Genomic DNA, 23,163 nt, shown 5'->3' with positions numbered 1-23,163 from the left:
TCTCCACCAGTTGATGCCACTTTGTATCGTCAGCTTGTGGGTAGTCTCATCTACTTGACCCATACACACCCTGATATTTCATTTGCAGTTGGCATGGTTTCCCGCTTCATGCAGGAACCACATGAGCTTCATTGGAAACCTACCAAACGCATCCTTCATTACATCCAGGGTACACATCACTATGGCATTCACTATGCAGCAGGCACAGGACTTCGCTTGGTTGGTTACACAGACTCTGATTGGGCTAGCGATCTTGATGATCATAAGTCTACTTCCAGTTATAGTTTTCACCTTGGTTCAGGCCCCATTTGTTGGTAGAGCAAGAAGCAACATGCTATTTCTCTCTCTTCGACTGAGGCTAAGTATCTAGGTACTATTAACAGAGCAACTGAGACCATTTGGCTCCAGCAAATTCTCACAGAGTTTGGGTTCACCACTCCATGACCGATAGTTCTACATTGCAACAATCAGAGTGCTATTGCAATCTCGAAGAACCCGATCCAGCACCAGCTGACCAAACACATTGAGATTCATATGTACTATATCCGAGAGCTCATTCAAGAGTAGGTCATTGATTTGCAATATTGTCATACAATAGAGCAGGTTGCAGACATATTCACCAAACCTTTCACCGAGAGTAAGTCCCAGCAGTTGCGATCTCTCTTGGGGGTGTGGGATGTGTCATTAGGGGGGGTCAGCTTACTTCTCCTTCCTCTCTTATGGGGGGGACTTTTTCCTCTTTGAGGTTTTGTCCTTCTTCTTTGAGAGTCTTTTGTTCTTTCATCTCTCTTTTGGGGGCGAGTTTTTTCCCACTGGGTTTTCTCCTTTTCTCCGTTTGTGAGAGATTGCATTGCATGGTTTTGCTTGCATTTGCATATTGTACATGGGTATCTATCATGGCCTAGTAGTGGGGACCCATCTTGCATTTTTTACTTGAGTCTTCATTCCCCTAAGTTGCACTTAAGGGGGGGTGTTGGTGCAAATAAATATTCATTATGGATATTATTACACTTTACTTAGGTTAACTTAGGATAATGCATTTCTTCGTAGTTTGGATTTGAGACACTTAGGGAAGTGTGCACATAGGGATAGAGCTTGTAGGAGAAATTCCACCTTTTGTGGTCTTATTTTGTTGTTACATTCCACATTCAGTGGGTCATCCACCTCTTGTGGAATATTATATTATTTCTCCTACCTACCCCTAGTATTTCTTACCTACCCGTGTTTCTCATTGAGCCACATGTCATGATTGTGTGCTTGTACATCCATATGGCCTTGCCTATATAAGAAGGCCTATATTCATTGTATTGGAGAATCCAATTGATCATTTTCATATTGATGAGAATATAGTTTGTTCTTGTCATTCTTTTGTCTTTATTTTAATACTTTTCATTGTGCCCTTGATCTTGGCAAAATCTCACAGTCTTTTTCATAATGATATAAATTGGTATGTGTGGTATTATAAGTGCAGGGTCCTGTGGTTTTGTTGTATCTGTATATTGTGAAGGGATATCGATTTGAGAAGTGTGTTGGATTGTAAGTTGGATAAATTCATAAGTGAGACAGATTTTGGACTGCTATGTAAATGTGCACAACTCTCGTGATGTTTTGGTTCAGACTACATCTTGTTCAATACATTCCATAAAGCATTTGATACTGGGGGATGTTTTATGGAACTCAGTATTCTGGACACTATAAGATATTGTATTTTTTGGCAAATTTGAGATTTAAATCTCACAACCTTTCTATGTATTGTAGAGCAAGGATCGGAGTTTTTCTTACTGATTCTTTTCTCCGGGAGCTCTTTGAATCAGTGTTATATAATAAAATATATTATGTGGCACTGCCACCTTGTTTTGAAAAAAAAATACAGGACTTAAAATCTTTATATATTAGATACTCTATATTTCAAGCAATTAATGTTATTAAATTGCATTCATATGTACATTGCATGGTTAAATGTAGAATCCAACTAGACTTAATTTTTTACTCTTTGTCTTATGTTTGGTAGAAACTAGGTCTTATTTCTTGAATGCTATTTTTTTATTTTCTAAATTTTTAAAAGTGGAGTTCATGTCAAATCATCTAAATGGATGAAATTTACACATGTTTCATTTATTCAGTGTATAAAGTTTAAGAATGCAAAATTAAATTTACATTTCATTAATTATATTTTGTTTGTTAAGAACAAGGAAAAGTAACTATATAACTTTTTTAACTTTCATAGTTTACAAATGAAGTCTAGATTTATAGATTTAACTGTAACATTGTTCTGATAAGTATATATATGTATATAGATAACTTCTATAGTATAAAATAACTTGAAAGGTGCACGCAAATATATTTTTTTCTTATATATGGTACATTTGCATCTGTTTGTTTAGGTTCAAAGCACAAAATTTTGAAGATCTCAATGTTTTCTGTATTGGGGAATAAGAGGACTAGGTCAAGGTTGTATGATTGTAAAAGGTTGATAAGATGAAAGGTCATACAAAACATAGTCAACAATAATCTGTTGATGTTCAAGAAACATCTACTCAAGTATGTGATGAAATTGCTAGAGGCTCAAGTTCAAAAAAAAAAATCTGGTATGAAAAATTTGAAGGAAATGGATGACGATAGTCTTTTCAATAAAATTCCATCTGAAGATATGATACCTGAAAGCACATTAAAATTGCATTTTAAGAAATTATGGGATTTATTTTAAAAATAAGTCTATTATTGGAAGAGCACAATTATTTGCTAAGCTATTTAGGAAAAGGGAAATGAAACCATTTTTGGAGTTGTTGGGTGTTGATAATAAGAAAAGTTCTCTTGATACATTAGTAAAAGAAACTATAATTGAAAATTTACAAGAAGCATTGAATTGTATTGACAACACAAGTCGAGGTGTTGATTTAAGTGTTGCATGTAGAGCATTGATGGCTATGATTACTAGTAAGAAATTGACTCGTAGAAATCAAGTTAATGCAATTTCTCAATTAATGCATGTATCTAGAAGAATTGTTCAAAGATACATTAGGAAGAGAAATATGTTGGGTGAAAACATTGAAAGGAATTGGGTAAATATCTGTAGGGTTTCTAGAAAAGACAGAATTTCTGAAGATGTAAAAAGATAGGTCATTGATTACTGGTCCAACCAATCTTGTGTCTCTTCCAATAGAAGGGACACTATACAGATGATAGATGAAGATGGTAAAAATATTACATATCCAAAACATTTCTTAGATACAACATGAAGTGAATTGTTTGAAGCATTCAATCAAGAATTTTTAGATGTAAAGATTTTCCAAAGGATGTTTGAGAGATTGTGTCCTTGCTTTGTATGCATAAATAAGGTACGTGAAACTTGTTGTTGTTGAAATCATGTTGAATTTCATCTACACTTGCAATCATATAAGAAGTTCATGGCAACAATTAATCCAAATCTAGTCATTCCTACAAGTACAACACAATTTGTGAAGTCTATTTTATGTGATAAATTAGAAGATTCAGATGAGTTTAAAATACAATGTATAAAAGGTGAATGCAATGATTGTGGAGTTTTGAGTAAGTTTGTGTTGCAAACTGAGAATATTGATATTCATGCACTGGTGGTGGGAATGGGCTTCGGATAGACTAGCCTAGTCTATGCTCTTTGATCCTCTCCTTGGATCACTAGGTGTTCCAACCACACCCTAGGGTCTCTAGGACTTCCCTTGCTTGTGGAATCCTCTGACCTTGCCCAATCCACCCACCAACAACATGTGATTCTTCTGCTAAGCTCTCACCTACTCACAAGCTTCAAAAACCCTTACATAGGCTAATAAGGGTCTAACTCTTCCTACACCTTCTCAAGTCCTAGCAAGGATAGGATAGGTCTTTGACATGTTTCTCCATCCACTCATGTGCCCCCAAGAGGTTTTGACATTCCTTCTTGTTACCGATTTCACAATTTTGCTTTTTTCCGACAAAATAGGGCTACAAGGAATGAGCCCCTATTAGGCCTCCATTCTGGAATTTTAGGACTTCCTCCTGCAAACAATGCCAAAACTCATGAAACTCCCCAAAGGGACTACTATTCATTTTCCCAAGGCTCAAGTATTTTCTTGGTTTTGGGACCCCAAGTGTCCGTACACTACCCTAGATGAATTTAAGGGTTTTTCTTAGGGTTTTTAAGGGTTTTTAGGCCTGCCAAGGTCACAGTGATGGTTTGCTATCTTCACCACCTTTTCTAGATTGGTGGAAGATCCTCCTTCTCACCAATGAGGCTCCACACACCCCTCTACAACTCCTCCATAGGGTGCCTCCTTCCTTTTCCTTCCTTTCTCTCACGGACCTCTACAACCTTAACCCTTCCTAGCCTAGCACAGTCCAGTCTCGCCTAGGAGTGGGTCTTTGAAAGGCTTTCCTGCATCTTCAAGGGCCCTGCTTCCTCTAAGATATTTTACAAGGTCTATACTCCTATTCCCCATGGTTTTATGGTGTTTCCACAATGGGGATAGGAGTTGTCAACACATTTATACAAAATAGTCCAAAACTGGACAGTAAGGAAGAAATTTACAAAATATTTACAAACACACCAAAACTTGCAAAACAAACTTAATCTAAATGCTCAAAATGAATGTTTCAACACTCAACAATACTCCCAATATGGTTTAGGTTCCAGAACAATCCATTAACAATCCTTCATTGCTCCATTTGTGTCGACTGGCAACAAAAACACAGTTGTAGTCAAGGAGTTTTTCCTTTTTTCCATACACTCTGACATCCAGCCCCTCATTTTAGGGTTTTCACCAATTTATAATGTCTTTGCCTTAGTTTATGTGCCACGGTTAGGGTTCCCAATGCCAAGCTAAGGTTATGACCTATTTGGTGGAAAAGTTGCATGACAACTTTAAAAAGTTGTCATGCAACTTTTTGCAACTTTTGCAATGTTGCTTTTCTTGACTGTTAGGCCTACATTAGGCTATCCTATGGACACAACAATGCTAAAAGGACCCCAAACTCACCAATAGGCACACATACCCTCAAATCCAAGAGAAAACTCAACCTAGACTTGTGAACCTAAGACCTAAACTAGGACCTAAACAAAACCAATGAGCTCTTGGCTCTTATTACATTTACATGGCTTCTTAAAGAGGCAAAATCCCAACAAAATCAAATTGTGGAAGACCTTAGAAGGGTTCTCCTACACCATACTCCCCCTCTACACAAAATTAAGGAACTAGGGGAGAGATGAGAGCTGGGTCAATACCAAGTTTCTTGAACCTGCCCTCTTCAACCCAAGTGGCTTCAGAGTCAGGTTGACTTGCCCACTTCACCAAGTGTTCCATGTAGACCTGGTGTCTAGTAGACTTCTTCACCCTTGACTCCAAGATCTCCTCTGCTATGGGCTGCTTCACTTGAGGCAAGGCATTCACATCCAAGTCCTACAACACCTTGGCTTTATTCTCAGTTTGCCCTGTTGTTTCACCTTTGTACAATATCAGATCAGCAACATTGAAGACTGGTGATATAGCTAAACCTAAAGGAAGATCCACCTTGTAGGCGTTCTCACCATATTTGGACAAAAGTTTACAAGGTCCTACCCTCTTCATTTGTAGCTTAGTAGGCTTGCCTCTTTGCATTCTAGCTTTACTTAAATGGACCATCACATAGTCACCCACTTTAAACTGAACCTCTCTCCTGTTTTCATCCACTTTAGCTTTCAATTTTTGAGTAGACTCTAGGATGGCTCTCTTGACCTGTGCTTGGACTTCCTTGATGGTTTGAGTGAAGTCCTCTGCTTGCCCACTCTTCATCTCCATGAACCAAGTTCTCTTAGTTCACACACCCCTCTAGGATGTCTGTCATAGACAACCTCAAAAGGACTCCTTCCAGTGGTCCTATTTACACTGTCATTGTAGGCATACTCATCTTGTGGAATAACTAGATCCCAAGTTTGCTCATACTCCTTGGTTAGACACCTTAGTAAGTTGCCTAACACCCTATTAATGACTTCAGTTTGACCATTAGTTTGTGGATGGTAAGTTGAGCTGAATGATAGATTAGTTCCTAGTCTTCTCCATAAGGTTTGCCAAAAATGGCCCATGAACTTGCTATCCCTATCTGAAACAATACTTAATGGGAGTCCATGAATCCTTACAATCTTCTTAAAGAAGAGATGTGCAATATAGCTAGCATCATGAGTAGTTCTACATGGAATGAAGTGGCTCATCTTAGAAAACCTGTCTACCACCACATAGATGCTCTCCATACCTATCTTTGTCTTGGGGAGTCCTACCACAAAGTCCATGCTCACACACTCCCAAGGCCTATTTGGGACTAGTAATGGCTGATAGAGGCCTGCATTGCTTGATCCTCCTTTTGCCCTTTGGCACACACCACATTGCTCCACTTACCTTCTCACATCCCTTGGCAACCTAGGCCAATGGCAGTATCTTTGTACTAGATCTAAAGTTTTATTGATTCCAAAGTGTCCACTTAGGCTTCCATTGTATTTCTCTTGTATGATATTTTCTCTCATGGATCCTCTAGGCACACATAACTGATTGCCTTTGAACAAGAGACCATTTTGAAGAGTGTAATCTGCATACTCACCATAAAAATGATTCTCAAACTCCTTGCAGACCTTGTAGGCTGATGAGAAGTCTTCATCTTCTTCATAGAGATCCTTGAAACCTTCTATCCCTATGCTCTGCAATTGTAATCCTTGGACGGTCAATAACTTCCGGCTTAAAGCATCTGCCACCTTGTTAAGCTGCCCCTTTTTATGCTTGATGGTAGAGGTAAAGGATTGGAGGTACTCCATCCACTTCAAATGTCTGTTGCTAAGCTTCTCTTGAGTGTTAATGTAACTCAAAGCCTAGTTATCTGTGAACACCACAAATTCTTTTGGGAGTAAGTAATGCCTCCACTTCTTGAGAGACCGAACTAATGCATACAACTCTAGATCATATGTTGAATACCTCTTCTTTGCCTCATTAAGCTTCTCACTAAAAAATGCCACAGGCCTTCCTTCTTGACTTAATACACCCCCTACTACAATTCCACTTGCATCACACTCCAATGTGAATAGCTTGTCAAAAGTAGGTAAGAGTAGGATGAGTTTTGTGGCTACTTCTTGCTTCAATAATTGGAATGCTTCATCAACTTGTTCAGTCCATCTGAACTTAGTTTTTAGGCCTCCTTTTATAGTGTCAAGTACTAGTGCACATATGCCACTGAAGTTCCTCACAAACTTTCTATAGAATTGGGCTAAACCATGGAAACTCCTAACTTCAGTCCCTATTTTAGGGGCAGGCCAATTCAAGATTGCCTCCACTTTGCTTGGATCCATCTTCAAGGTTCCCTTAGACACCAAAAATCCCAAGCAGACTAACTCTTTCTTCAAGAAGTCACACTTCTCTAAGTTGATTGCCAACTTCTCTTCATGCAACCTCTCTAGGACTAACCTCAAATGTTCAAGGTGCTCCTCTTTGGTTCTGCTGTAGATGAGTATGTCATCTAAGTACACCACCACAAATCTGCCTGTGAAGTCCTTCAACACCTCATTCATCAACCTCATGAAGGTGCTTGGGGCATTGGTAAGTCCAAATGGCATCACAAGCCATTCATACAACCCTTCAGTGGTCTTAAAAGCGGTCTTCCACTCATCACCCTCCTTAATCCTTATTTGATGATAACCACTTTTAAGGTCCAACTTAGTAAAATACATGGCACCTCCTAAATAGTCCATCAAATCCTCTATTCTAGGAATAGGAAATCTGTACCTTATGGTGATCCTATTTATTGCCTTTGAATTAGTGCAAAGTCTCCACTTGCCTCCCTTCTTTGTTGCTGGTACTATCGGGACTCCACATGGGCTAATGCTCTTCTTGATCAGTCCTTGATCCAACAACTCATGCACTTGCCTTGCCACCTCCTTGTTTTGATTAGGTGTGAGCTTATATGCTACTTTATTGGGCAGGGATGAACCAGGTACAAAGTCTATTTGATGGCTAATAGACCTTCTTGGTGGAAGTGTTGCAGGTGCTCCATCACTCACTATGTCCTTATATTCTTGCAACATTTACTTTACCTCCTTAGGTACTTCTGTCTACAACTTACCTTTCTCCTCCTTTGGCTTCACAAAGATGGCACATCCCACTATCTCCTCTTCATGTAGCAGGTGTAAGAACTCTTTACCAGTGTTAAGTAAGACACTAGGTGTTCTTGAGGTTCCCTTAACATTCTCTATCAGAGACTGAATCTTAAAGGTTCTGTTGTCCTTCTTGAAGGAAATGGAGTTCTCCTCTCCATCATAGATCACCTTCCTATCAAATTGCCAGGGTCTACCTAGCAGTAGATGACAAGCATCCATAGGTAGCACATCACAAAGGATCTTGTCCTTTTACCCTCCAATAGAAAACTCTACCCAAGTTTGTTCATTGACAAGCACACTCTACTCTTGATTTAACCATGTCACCTTGTAAGGACTAGTGTGGGGTATCCTTGTGAGTTTCAACTTCTTGGCTGCCTCATCTAATATGATGCTATCAGTTGACCCTAAATCAACTATCACCTTGCAAACCTTACCAAGGATTTTGCATCTCACCCTAAACAATGCTCTCCTATGCTTAGGTTCATCGTTAACTGACTGTCTTATCAAGACCCTATTGAACATCAGATTTTCTCCAATTTTTGATTCAATATGGTCCACCTCAGGTGTTTTTTTTCTTGATGTGTCTTCATGGGCATAAGAAACCCTCTTTCCATTGTTTGATGACGTAGGCTTGTCAGAGCATCTATAGCCCGGGTGTCCCAATTGACCACAATTGTAGCATTTCATGGTTGCAAAGTAGGAATTACCCCTGCCAGTACCTCTGCCCCTATTTGGACCCCCTTGTGCACCTCTTCTCTAGAATGGCCTCCTCTGAGAGTGGTTTCACTATTATTCTCAGTCAACTTGGACTCTCCTTGATTCCTTTGCTCACTTTCCTTGCTTTGGTAACCACCTCGGTGACTCATTTGATCTCTACCTCTACCTCTACCCCTATTGTTGGAGTCTCCCTTCCTTTTGTTCCTCTCTTCCACCTTAGCAGCAAGCTGATGACATTTTTGGATAGTGGTAGGAGTCCATAGGCTTATCTCCTCTTGGATGTTCCACTTTAGGCCACTTAGATACCTAGCCACCTTGATAGATTCCTCTTCTTGGACTTTGGATCTAAGACAAAGCTTCTGAAACTCCTCTATGTAAGAGGCCACATCAAGATCTTTCTGCTTCAATCCTTGTCTCTTCTTATGAAGTTGGACTTCATAATCCTTTGGCAAGTAGTTCTCCTTGATCTTACTCACCATGGCCTTCCAGTTTGCTATAGGTAGCTTCCCCATGCTAATTCTCTCCTCTTGCAAGTACTTCCACCATGTCAAGGCTGCTCCCCTTAGTCTTGATTTGGCAACCTTAACTTTTTGGGCTTTTGTTACCCCTTCACACTCAAAATGGTTCTCCATACCCTCAATCAATTCCATGATGGTGTCAATATCCATTCTTCCACTGAAAAGTAGCAATCCTTCAAAAGATTTTGTATTCAAAGCCTTAATGGCCTTTACAAAAGGTTCTTCATTGATTAAGGGGCCTAGTTTAGGTATGATGTCATCTATATCAATAGCTTTCTTGCCTCTGTCATTGGTGTCCACATCCCAGAGTTCTTGTGCTCTCTGATCAACCACTTCTTGCAGCTTGTTCCTTATCTCACTCATAGCATCTTCAAGGAGTCTATTTTTCTCCATTTTTTGGTCTACCTCCCTAGCCAATTTTGCATTAGTCACCATTATCTTCTCCCCTACTGATTCACCAAAATATAGAGACATGCATGGTCCACCAAATCTTTAACTCACTCTGATACCAATTTGGTGGGAATGGGCTTGGGATAGACTAGCCTAGTCTATGCTCTTTGATCCTCTCCTTGGATCACTAGGTGTTCCAACCACACCCTAGGGTCTCTAGAACTTCCCTTGCTTGTGGAATCCCCTAACCTTGCCCAATCCACCCACCAACAACATGTGATTCTTCTGCTAAGCTCTCACCTACTCACAAGCTTAAAAAACCCTTACATAGGCTAATAAGGGTCTAACTCTTCCTACACCTTCTTAGGTCCTAGCAAGGATAGGACAAGTCTTTGACATGTTTCTCCATCCACTCATGTGCCCCCAAGAGGTTTTGACATTCCTTCTTGTTACCGATTTCACAATTTTTCTTTTTTCCTACAAAAAAGGGCTACAACGAATGAGCCCCTATTAGGCCTCCATTCGGGACTTTTAGGGCTTCCTCCTACAAACAATACCAAAACTCATGAAACTCCCCAAAGGGACTGCTATTTACTTGCCCAAGGCTCAAGGACTTTCCTATTTTTGGGACCCCAAGTGTCCGTACACTGCCCTAGGTGAATTTAAGGGTTTTTTTGAGGGTTTTTAAGGGTTTTTAGGCCTGCTAGGGTCACAGTGATGGTTTGCTATCTTCACCACCTTTTCTGGATTGGTGGAAGATCCTCCTTCTCACCAATGAGGCTCCACACACCCCTCTAAAACTCCTCCATAGGGTGCCTCCTTCCTTGTCCTTCCTTGCTCTCACGGACCTCTGCAACCTTAACCCTTCCTAGCCGAGCATAGTCTAGTCTCGCCTAGGAGTGGGTCTTTGAAAGGCTTTCTTGCTTCCTCTGAGATACTATACAGGGTCTATACTCCTATTCCCCATGGTTTTATGGTGTTTCCACAATGGAGATAGGAGTTGTCAGCCCATTTACACAAAATAGTCCAAAACTGGACAATAAGGAAGAAATTTACAAACTATTTACAAACACACCAAAACTTGCAAAAAAAACTTAATCTAAATGCTCAAAATGAATGTTTCAACACTCAACAAGACTCCTAGTATGGTTTAGGTTCCAGAACAATCCATTAACAATCCTTCATTGCTCCATTTGTGCCAACTGGCAACAAAAACACAGTCACAGTCAAGGAGTTTTTCCTTTTTCCGTACACTCTGACGTCCAACCCCTTATTTTAGGGTTTGCACCAATTTATAATGTCTTTGCCTCAGTTTGTGTGCCAAGGTTAGGGTTCCCAATGCCAAGCTAGGGTTATGACCTATTTGGTGGAAAAGTTGCATGACAACTTTGAAAAGTTGTCATGCAACTTTTTGCAACTTTTGAGCAACTTTTGCAATGTTGCTTTTCTTGACTTTTAGGCCTACATTAGGCTATCCTATGTACACAAACATGCTAAAAGGACCCCAAACTCACCAATAGGAACACATACCCTCAACTCCAAGAGAAAAATCAACCTAGACTTGTGAACCTAGGACCTAAACAAAACCAATGAGCTCTTGGCTCTTATTACATTTACATGGCTTCTTAAAGAAGCAAAATCCCAACAAAATCAAATGGCGGAAGACCTTAGAAGGGTGCTCCTGCACCAACTGGTTATATCAAAGAGATTTGAATATGAGACATACCAAACTAAGTCAGTAACTGAATCCAAAAAAATTATATTGAAAGAGGGTGAATAGCCATACATTTAGTTTATAGATAGATTTCATAATATGATATATCCACATATCCAACATTGTCATGGTGCAAGATGGCAGGCTAAATAGTTTCGTGATTCAAAGAATTGTTTTCCACGAGGTTGTATTCTTTCAATTGTAGATTTCTCTGAGAACTATACATTTAGTCCTCACACAGAAATTCAAAGTCAATATTATCATTCTGATCAATTTGCAATATTTGTACAAGTTTTCTATAGACATGCACAATTTTAGGTGGATGGTATAGAAAATACTGAAAAATTAACGCATTATCATCAAGGAGGTTCATTTCTATATCAGTGATGATACATGTCATGATAGGAGCTATGTAGTACATTGTTTTGGAATGTTTTTGGAAGAATTAAAAATCCTAGGATAAAATGTACACAACATTGGATTTGGTTAGATGGATGTGCCAGTAAGTACATTAGATTTTAAATTGATTACAAGTTGGTTTTTTCTTATATATGATTTGATTGTATAACAGGTTAAAAGTTTAAATATGCATATGTTATTCATGTCATGGCAATTTAAGTCTACAAAATCTTTTAATTGGTTATCCCTTCAACATGCTTGACGTAGCATAACATTTTTGTGGAATTTCTTTGAGAGTGGACATAGAAAAGGAGAGCATGATGGAGTAGGAGCATGTGTGAAGCATGCACTTCGCCAACATGAACTTGCAGGTAAATTATCTTCATATTTGTGTACAGTTTAAATTCTCTTCATAGATTAATTTAAATATATATATGTATGTACATGGGTTGTCCAATTTTCTAAAGCGAGAGCTTCTGTATAGGTAACACCATACATAATTCTAATGATATTGTTGAATGGTACAAAAATCATTTTGTTGGTCGTGATACAACTTACAACAAGCATTATTTTTGGGAAGTTAAAGGTATATATATATATTCTTAAACATTCAAGTGTTCTTGAATTATGTTTAAAATTTGTATATATATATATATATATATATATATATATATATATATAAATGTACATGCATGTGTGTAATGAACTAAAATGGACTAAATAATTTGTGTTATCAGATATTGATTGATCAAAGCCTTGTAATTGTCAATCAATTAATGTTATTAGAAGTTTTCATCAAGTCGTGACTACGAGATTTAGCAAGCCTCGTATTATTCTTGCAAAAGGAAAATCATGCTTTTGTGTTTATTGCATTGTGAACAAAACAAATACTCACTTTTAGAATATTGTTGATGGATATGTTTTTCAATGGGAAATGAAAGAATTTTACACAATGCCTCCTTATGAAGATAGTGACATTATTGATATTCATGATCCTCTATATTCAGTTGATTATGAACGTGTTTCTGATTTAGTTGTTATAGGTGCGTGCATGCATATTTTGAAAATTATATATGTACAAGTACAAATTTTTAAATTCTTATTTAATTTAAAATTGTTCAAAATTAATTTAAAAATATATAATGAACTAATATTGCTTGAAATATGTATACATGTGGTTTATTTTCACAGGTGATATTTTTGCAGTGATTACTGATTTTGACAATATTGAAAGTGTAGATTATTATCTACTGAGACGCACACAACCAAAATGCAAGTTATTGGAATTAGTCAATGATGATGATGGGCAACAATATCCTATTGGTTCAGTTGTCATTGAAGGCACATATTATGAACAAATAAAGATAGATACAAATGGTGTAACATTCAATGATTATATGCCTATCCAAAAAGTTCTACACTACAGTCACTTAGTAATAGTGACAAGATTGTAGTTGGAAACATTTCCAAAAAGAGGACGTGGCAACCAAAAGTGGAGGTTGCCTATTGAAGATCATGAAAAATATTTAGAGATTATAAAATATAGGGAGGATGCAGATTTTATGTACCAGGAGCTTTAAGTTCACTTGTCATGTTTGAACAAGCAAATTATATTAGATAGGTCTTATTTTGATAAACTCATATATATTTACATATTTAGACATGTGTTTACATTCAGATAACTTGTGAAAATTTAGTTTGGCTGATGAATCTATTTTACATTTTATACGCTGATTTACATGTTTTATTCTTAAATTAAATATTTTGTGTCTATGCATTGAACATGTATGTATTGATTTTAATTTTTAATTTTATTTGTGTATGGATTCATTTCATTGCATGTTGTCTTAAGGGGTCATTTAAATACATGTATGGATTCATTTATATTTGTACACATGCATGGATTCATTTTATTCATATATGTATTCATTTAGTTTATATTTACACATGTATAGTTTCATTTAATTATTGTTGTATGGATTCATTTAATTATGTTGTCTCAAGGTGTTTTAAGTGGCCTTAAGGGGATTTCTGCAAAGTGGTCATAGTGCATGTATATATAGTTACACAGGTAGCTTGAATTTTCAATGTGTGAATCACCTATTAAATCATATTTAAATGTATGTATACATGTATCGATTCATTTATAGATATGCATGATCCAAGAGATCATCTCTCTCTCTCTCTCTCTCTCTCTCTCTCTCTCTCTCTCTCTCTCTCTCTCTCTCTCTCTCTCTCTCTCTCTCTTTATATATATATATATATATGTTGTCTTAAGGGGTCTTAAGGGGATATTTGTGTCATGGATTCTTTTATATTTTTACACATGCATCGATTTGTTTTATTCATCTATGTATTCATTTAATTTATATTTACACATGTATGGTTTCATTTAATTATGTTTTATAGATTCATCTAATTATGTTGTCCTAAGGTGTTTTAAGTGGTCTTAAGGGGATTTAAGGGGATATTTGTGTCATGGATTCTTTAATATTTTTACACATCCATGGATTCATTTTATTCAATTATGTATTCATTTAATTTATATTTACACATGTATGGTTTCATTTAATTATGTTATATGGATTCATCTAATTATGTTGTCCTAAGGTGTTTAAAGTGGTCTTAAGGGGATATTTGCGTCATGGATATAAGTTCATTAAATTTAAATATATAGATATAAGTTCATTAAATTTTTGAAGTAATTTCATTAAACATACATAAACACTTAACTAAAATGAGCAACTAAATTAAATTTTAACGACTAAATTTATTTAACAATGAACAACTAAAATATACAAAAACACTTAACTTTCAAAAATGTACAAAGTCTAGTATGAAATGTAGATTCCTAACACATATATGTATATGTCTATCTATCACATACACATTTGAAATTCAAATGACTATCTATCACATACTTAACTAGAAGACTTAACTAAATGCAAATGACTATGTATCATTTAAACACTTAACTTTGAAAAACGTAATCTATATATATATATATATAAACATGCAAAGTAGTATGAAATGTAGATCTATCTAACACATACATATATATGTCTATCTATAGCATACACATGTATTAAATGTCTAGTACACATATGTTGGTCATTCAGAGGAATTGATTATGTGTTGCATTGATGTTTTGTCATTGATGTCAACACTAGCTATTTTGGTTGTTTACCGACACCCTTCTCATCCCAGTAGGATGTTTGGTTTCTGGTTAGATTGGATCCGGCATGATCCAGTATGCTCCAATATGTTTTTTTTAATGAAATTGGATTATTCATGTTCATGTTCAGTCAGTTGGTTTTGATTTGGTGATCGGATGCTATCGGCCTGTTTACTAGTAAGCTTGGTTTGTTGTTTCGGTGAGGGTTTCACTGGTAGAGCTTTGATGAAAATCTTTGATGAATTTCATAAGTGGTGTTGGTGTGGCTTCTAGTGGAGTTTCAGGATGCTGATGGTGATCATGTTTGAGACTTGGTGGATTGAGATCATTGCTTTAGCGTGTGGACCTAAATTGGGTCTCGGTTTGTCTAGGTTATGGACCGACTTAATGTAACATGTGGATTGGACCTCTCGATGTGGTTTTGGGATGTATTATGGGTTGGATATTATCTATTTGGTCTTAGGCTGACATGTATTGTAATTATGTAATTTTTTTATTGTCTAGTGGCCGATTGGGATATGGATATGTAACGAGTGAATAATGTAATAATCATTCAGGCAAAGGATTTGGTCAATCATTAATGATCGAGTTGGGTTTATGTAAGAGAATTTAGTCCTCCGGTATTGAGTTTAACCAAAATTGTATTATGGCATAGGAGATGTTATCTTTGCACTTCATTCATTTCTCCAGATTGTAGTCTAGATTTCTATGTAGCCAGTGAGACTTCTTTTGTGATGAGCAGTGCGCTCTAGGTTGTTGGCCTTCCTGCAAGTGCAAGCCCCTCAATTGTAATTCACATACTTACTACAGAAGTATTATCTGACTATGGGTAGGCTTCCCACCATGGTTTTTCCCTTTACCGGGTTTTCCACATATAAATCTTGGTGTCATGTGGATGGTATTTATTCTCTAATTATTGTTTATGCTTAATTGGTTTATCTGCTATTTCGGTATTTGGTTTATGCATTTTGGTATTGATCTTTTGGGTTCCAATATTAAAGTTTAAATTGCTTAAGGTTTCAGTAATCTGGTGACAACTGATTCACCCCCCCTCTCAATTGTCTTCTAGTTATTTGAATTGTCTAACGACATACATATGAAATATGGAAAATAAATATCTAGTGCACATACGCATATGAAATGTGTAGTACACATGTATGAAATGTCTAGTACACATGTACAAATATGAAATATCTAGAAAATATGTGCACATGCACATATATAAACAATGGGTCACTCGGGGCCCTATCTTGAACCATGTCCCGATCCATGCGCCTGCAATAGAGTATGCACGCATAAACTCATGCGGTAAATGTTTAATTCATACTAGAGTAATTTTTCTTTAAGTAACACATATTAAGAGAATTTGTGTGTACATGTACACATTGTATACAAACATACCTCTAAAGGATCTCTAACATCACCACCATGTGCATGTAGGATTCTAGGATGTCTATGTGATGAGGAGCTCAACCTGCATGATAGTAGTGCATCATGCAATGTTGAAATTTTGTTAGATATACATACACATATATTTATAACTTGGAACCTAACCCTTTAAATATAAAACTTAAATATTTAAGAAACAATTAATTTAAAGTTATAATGTATACCCGTGTCTCCTGATGAACAGGGCCGGTGGCAATGTGCAAATCCTCAAACATCGCCCCCTTCTCCTACAATATAAATTACACATGAACTCACATGTACATTATTTAAAAAAATAAATATATATATATATATATATATATAATTTATTTTAAAGATCAAATCGAATCTACCTAACATGTACATGTACGTAGTTGTAGATAAACATACCTCGGGGTCTCTAACATCTCCACCACATGCATGCTAGACTCTAGAACGTTTGCAAGATGAATGGCTCATCCCGCGCAATGCTCAAGCATCCTAGACAATGCACACATTTTGTTCAATATATATAATTTAAATAAGTTGAAATTATTTATTCAACACCTAGATATCCCTTTTAAATAGAACTTAAAAACAAAACAAATAAATAGTTTAAAATTTATATATACCTGTGTCTCCTAATGAACACTTGGGTCAGTGGCAACATCCAAATCTCCATACATCGACCCTAATGTGATACCCTATATAGTTCAAAAAATACAATTCAATATATAATTAATTTAATCTATGTAGTTCATGTGTACAATCAAGTAGCTATATAAAATTGCTAAATTAAAATTAGTAAATTATATATTATAATTCATACCTCTCCTGCATCATGTAAGGCTTGTTCGATCTTGTTGATGTTAGAATCATGCAAGGAGCCCACTGCAACATGATCCCCCTCACTGTCTGGCTCAATAAGCATGGTAGTGAACATCCCTACAAATTAAGTACCAGGTATTGTGGCTCAATCAACTGATGTATAAACAAGATGAGGAGGTTTATCCTGACAAACTATTGTATGCTGGGGCGGAGCAATAGGATGTGCAACAATAGTAGGTTGAGAATCTATATGCTCACAACCATGACTAGAAGTAGCCAGTCTACCAAGTCCACGCCTAACATATGATGGGGCCTCCTCTAGTGGGATCCCATGCTCCATAGCAATGACCTGATATGAATCCAAGAGATCACTAGATAAGCATGTGCTTATTTGTCGTAAAGGATCTATGTCATGCATGCATGCAACATCCATCCACGATGGTATTTCTACTCGAACATATGGATCATCACTCACTGATGCATCATGGGCTCCATGAATGATAGTATGAGAGCACAACAAATATCTACCCACCCGATCTGATGTCATCGCATCCACCTATTTGGCTATAGTAGTAATACTTGAAAAGATGGATTGTCGAGTGTCATCTGGTACACTATCTACAGCATGTGCTAGGTCGTAGTCTTGGGAAGAACCATGAGGTTTGGACCAATAAACACCCACTTATTAACAGGCGGGGGTGCACCTGGTCGTATGAGCTTATTTGAAAAAAATGCCCTTCCCTTGCCCAACATGTTTTAGAAAATCGGTGTAGTCAACATCATCTGACAAATGAAACTCTACAAACAATTGTTTGCAGAAATAAAGGGGCAACTCATCCTTTTAGGGCCACCTATGATGAGTGGCCAACCATCTAGGATAGATAAAAGGTGCTACTAGTGCATCCATGCACCTGGTAGGCATATAACCCTTAACCCTACCAAAGGCCTGATAGTGAGGAAACAAGGTTTTCACATTAGTTGTGGAAATCTTATCATTCATTGTGTCCTATTTCACCATACCACGTACACTGCATGAAAGGGATCTATAGAACTCCTCTGTGTTGACCTCGTCATATGGATTATAATTGTCAATGAGGTCAATCATATGAAGTAGCTCTTGTTTAATTATCTCACCCCTTTGCGTATTTCTTTGATCACGCTTGTTTCCCAATGTGATATTTAAATGATCTAGGGCACGTTGGACTGCCTCTAATGTGTGATTGTAGAGTTGTTGTCTCTCTTGTGAAGTTGTGGTAGACCTATGTGACATCTGCTCACTCCTAGGAGGATGAACACTAGGCTCAGAACTACTAGTGTTATGGGATCCAAGCTCATCAGACATGATGTAAGTGGGTAATGTGTGTGTGTGTGTGTGTGTGTATATATATATATATATATATATATATATATATATATATATATATATATATATATATATATATATATATATATATATATATATGCACATGTGCATGTATGTAGTACACATTACAATAAATATAAAAGTATACATACATTTTCATCATTTTGAACATATTTAAACATGTAAATTAAAGAAATTTAAATGTCATAAATGCATCACTAAAAATTTCTATATAAAGACAAATTTAAGATAAATTTATACATCTATGCACAAAAGAAATTTAAACAACTATAAATTTAATTTTAAATTTCACTATATGTCCAATTTACAATTACATATATTTGCATATACAATAATTAATTTTAAAAATAGTCAAATTAAGTCAAATTAATTCACAATTATAATTAGTCAAATTAAGTCAAATCAATTTAAAATTACAATTAGTCAAATTAAATCAAATTAATTTACAATTGCATATACAATAATTAATTTCAATATATGTCTTATATGGTCCTAATAGGTCCTAAGGGGTGCACATGTGTAGTACTAGGCCTTATGTAGTCCTAAGGGGTCACCCATGTGTTAAAACACATGTGTGACCCCTTAGGACCACATAAGACCCCTTTCGACACCATTTGGTCTTATTTGGTCCTATTAGAGCCTAAGGGGTGCACATGTGTTGTAAGGGGCCTTAAGTGGTCCTAAGAGGTCACCCATGTGTTAGAACACATGCATGACCCCTTAGGACTATATAAAACCCCTTTCGATAGCATTTGGTCTTACATGGTCCTATTAGGTCCTAAGGGGTGCACATGTGTCGTAAGGGGCCTTATGTGGTCCTAAGGGGTCACCCATGTGTTAGAACACATGTGTGACCCGTTAGGACCACATAAGACCCCTTTCCACACCATTTGGTCTTATGTGCTACAATTAGGTCCTAAGGGGTGCACATGTGTTGTAAGGGGCTTTATGTGGTCCTAAGGGGTCACCCATGTGTTAGAACACATGTGTGACCCCTTAGGACCACATAAGACCCCTTGCGACACCATTTGGTCTTATGTGGTCCTATTAGGTCCTAAGAGGTGCACATGTGTCGTAAGGGGCCTTATGTGGTCCTAACAGGTCACCCATGTGTTAGAACACATGCGTGACCCCTTAAGACCACATAAGATCCCTTGTGACACCATCTGGTCTTATGTGGTCCTATTAGTTCCTAAGGGGTGCACGTGTGTCATAAGGGGCCTTATGTGGTCCTAAGGGGTCACCCATGTGTGACCACTTAGGACTACATAAGACCCCTTTCGACACCATTTGGTCTTATGTGATCCTAATAGGTCCTAAGGGGTGCACATGTGTTGTAAGGGGCCTTATGTGGTCCTAATGGGTCACCCATGTATTAGAACACATGTGTGACCCCTTAGGACCACATAAGACCACTTGCAACACCATTTGGTCTTGTGTGGTCCTAAGGGGTGCACATGTGTCGTAAGGGCCTTATGTGGTCCTAAAGGGTCACCCATGTGTTAGAACACATGGGTGACCCCTTAGGACCACATAAGACCCCTTTTGACACCATTTAGTCTTATGTGGTCTTATTAGGTCCTAAGGGGTGCACATTTCGTAAGGGGACTTATGTGGTCCTAAACGGTCACACGAGTGTTAGAACATGTGCATGGCCCCTTAGGACCACATAAGACCCCTTTCAACTCCATTTGGTCTTATGTGGTCCTAATAGGTCCTAAGGGGTGCACATGTGTCATAAGGGGCCTTATGTGGTCCTAAGGGGTCACACATGTCTTAGAACACATGTGTGACCCCTTAGGACCACATAAGACCCCATTCGACACCAATTGGTCTTATGTGGTCCTATTAGGTCCTAAGGGGTGCACATGTGTTGTAAGGGGACTTATGTGGTCCTAAGGGGTCACCCATGTGTTAGAACACATGCACGACCCCTTAGGAACACATAAGACCCCTTGCAACACCATTTGGTCTCATGTGGTCCTATTAGGTCCTAACCCCTTAGGACCACATAAGACCCCTTGTGACACCATTTGGTCTTATGTGGTCCTATTAGGTCCTAAGGGGTGCACATGTGTCGTAAGGGGCCTTATGTGGTCATAAGGGGTCACCCATGTGTTAGAACACATGCATGACCCCTTAGGACCACATAAGACCCCTTTTGACACCATTTGGTTTTATGTGGTCCTAATAGGTCCTAAGGGGTGCACATGTGTCATAAGGGGCCTTATGTGGTCATAAGGGGTCACACATGTGTGACCCCTTAGGACTACATAAGACCCCTTTTGACACCATTTGGTCTTATGTGGTCCTAATAGGTCCTAAGGGGTGCACATGTGCCGTAAGGAGCCTTATGTTGTTCTAAGGGGTCATCCATGTGTTAGAACACATACATGACCCCTCAGGAGCACATAAGACCCCTTTCAACACCATTTGGTCTTATGTGCTCCTATTAGGTCCTAAGGGGTGCACATGTGTCGTAAGGGGCCTTATGTGGTCCTAAGGGGTCACCCATGTGTTAGAACACATGTTGTTGGATATCATTGGCATATGATGAACCAACATGTTGATATGATGATAATGTATGTTGTCATTGATGTCAATAAGTTCAAATGAACCAGTATGAAGAGGTATGAGGAGATGCAGTGAACCGGTGTCAGGGTTTCACTTAGTGTGACTACCGGTTGGTAGTCTCAGCTCTAGGGTTATCGGTTTGGTGATCCAGCTTGTGCGATGCAACCGATTATACTCTATGATGAGTTAGCTAAGAGATGTGAATGAGATCAAGGTGCCACGTTAGCTTTGTGCACGTGAAGGATTTCCTTGAGGATCTTGCATGAGAAGATCAACCGTGTTTGAAGTCTACCTCGGGAATGATCATTCTTCTTAGTGGTATGAGAAGAGAGCATGATGGGTTACTGATTCCCATGTGCGGTGAAGAATGAACAATGCAGATTGTCTTGTGATTTGTTTTGAAATTGTAATACTCTATGCAATGTGTTTGGACGGTCAGGGTTGGACCGCCTATGTTGTAAACCTAAGATGCTTAGGGTTTAGGGTTTATGCTACTGACCTAACTATTACCTAAAAGGTTGATGATGTTTGTTATTGTAAAGTTGTTGGAAAATATTGTGTATGTGTATCCAAGTGATGAGATACTTGCCAGACCAATGAGTGGAAAATTGTAGAGTATGATTGCAAAGTAGAGGAAATGAAAAGGATCTGCCTTGGCATGTAGTGTTGTTATCAGATCAGAGTTTTACATATTGTCTTCTAACCATTTCAACAGTTGGAAAATCCCTTTACCGGGTAGCTTTAACAGACTTATTATAATACCTGTAACTAGGTACCTAAAGATTGTTGAGTTCTTCAAATCCTCTAGCGAGGTAACCTTTAACAGGGTTTCAACCTTTAACGGGGTATATAGCCATCCCTTAACCGAGTGATCTCTAATAGGATCGGTTCCTAGCAGAACCTATTGTAAAGTCTTTAACCAGACTAGGCTCCTAACAGGACAAGCTTCAAAAGAGTTCAAAAACAAGCTTATGGGTATTCATCCCCACCATGGTTTTTCCCATTTGGGTTTCCACGTGAAAAACCTGTGTTATGTTTTATACATTTTTCATGTGATGATTATGAATTATTTGGTTGAAAGATTATGCATGTAGAGTTAATAGGTTATGGTATTACTAGTATACCACATGCATATGTTTATGGGTGAAGTTAATGTCAAGTATTGATCGTATTTGAAGTGTTCAGACATATCACTTTATGGTGTTTGGTGTCTTACTATGTTTAACCGATATTGCCATGGTTAAGTTCAGTAATGGTGACAACCAGTTGGTATTTCTTTAGCTAGATAAGTTGTTGGGAGAGTTTTTGCCTGTACTGATTCACCCCTCGCCCTCTTAGTACCGATTGGGGTATCTATTGTTCATCATTATTCATCAATTGGTATCAAAGCACCTCCAGGTCCTTGGTGATATAAGCTTAACAGCTTGAGGTAAAATATCCTATTGTAATGATGAAGAGGGAAGGTCCTAAGTTTAATAGAGATAACTTTAAGATATGGAAGGATAGAATGAAGATTTACATCAAGAGTATGGGTGCTCAACATTGGAGCTATGTTGAGAATGCCTATGTGGCTCCCACTGACACTCTGATTGATGATCAAAAGAGAGAGATCTAGGAAAGTGGGCAAGTCATGGAAGCTTTTATCAGCAGCCTGTCAGACATTGAGTTTATTGATGTACAAGACAAGGACACACCTAAGGATGTATGGGATGCACTGGAAAAACATCTATGGTGGTGATGAGCATGTAAAGAAAGCTAAGGAAGGAAGCCTTAGAGGTAAATTTGAGGATATGAGGATGGTTGAAGATGAGACCATTCAGTAGTATGGCATTAGGATTAAGACTGTGGTTGGTGATATCAAAAGCGTTGGTGGAACTATTGATGATACCACTATTGTTAGTAAGGTCCTTAGATAATTTTTATCAATCTATG

General features: G+C 37.7%; 1 pseudogene; it reads right to left on the bottom strand.

The window, feature by feature from the left end:
- The window catches only part of LOC131056144 (probable pre-mRNA-splicing factor ATP-dependent RNA helicase DEAH2), a 67,905-nt pseudogene extending 50,085 nt beyond the window's left edge, over nt 1-17,820 (bottom strand).
- Nucleotides 17,821-23,163: the final 5,343 nt, after the last annotated feature.

The sequence above is a fragment of the Cryptomeria japonica genome, chromosome 2 (assembly GCF_030272615.1).
Source record: "Cryptomeria japonica chromosome 2, Sugi_1.0, whole genome shotgun sequence".
NCBI classification, from domain to species: domain Eukaryota; kingdom Viridiplantae; phylum Streptophyta; class Pinopsida; order Cupressales; family Cupressaceae; genus Cryptomeria; species Cryptomeria japonica.
The sequence above is the reverse complement of the archived record's forward strand: the minus strand, read 5'-3'. Positions and strand labels throughout refer to the sequence as shown.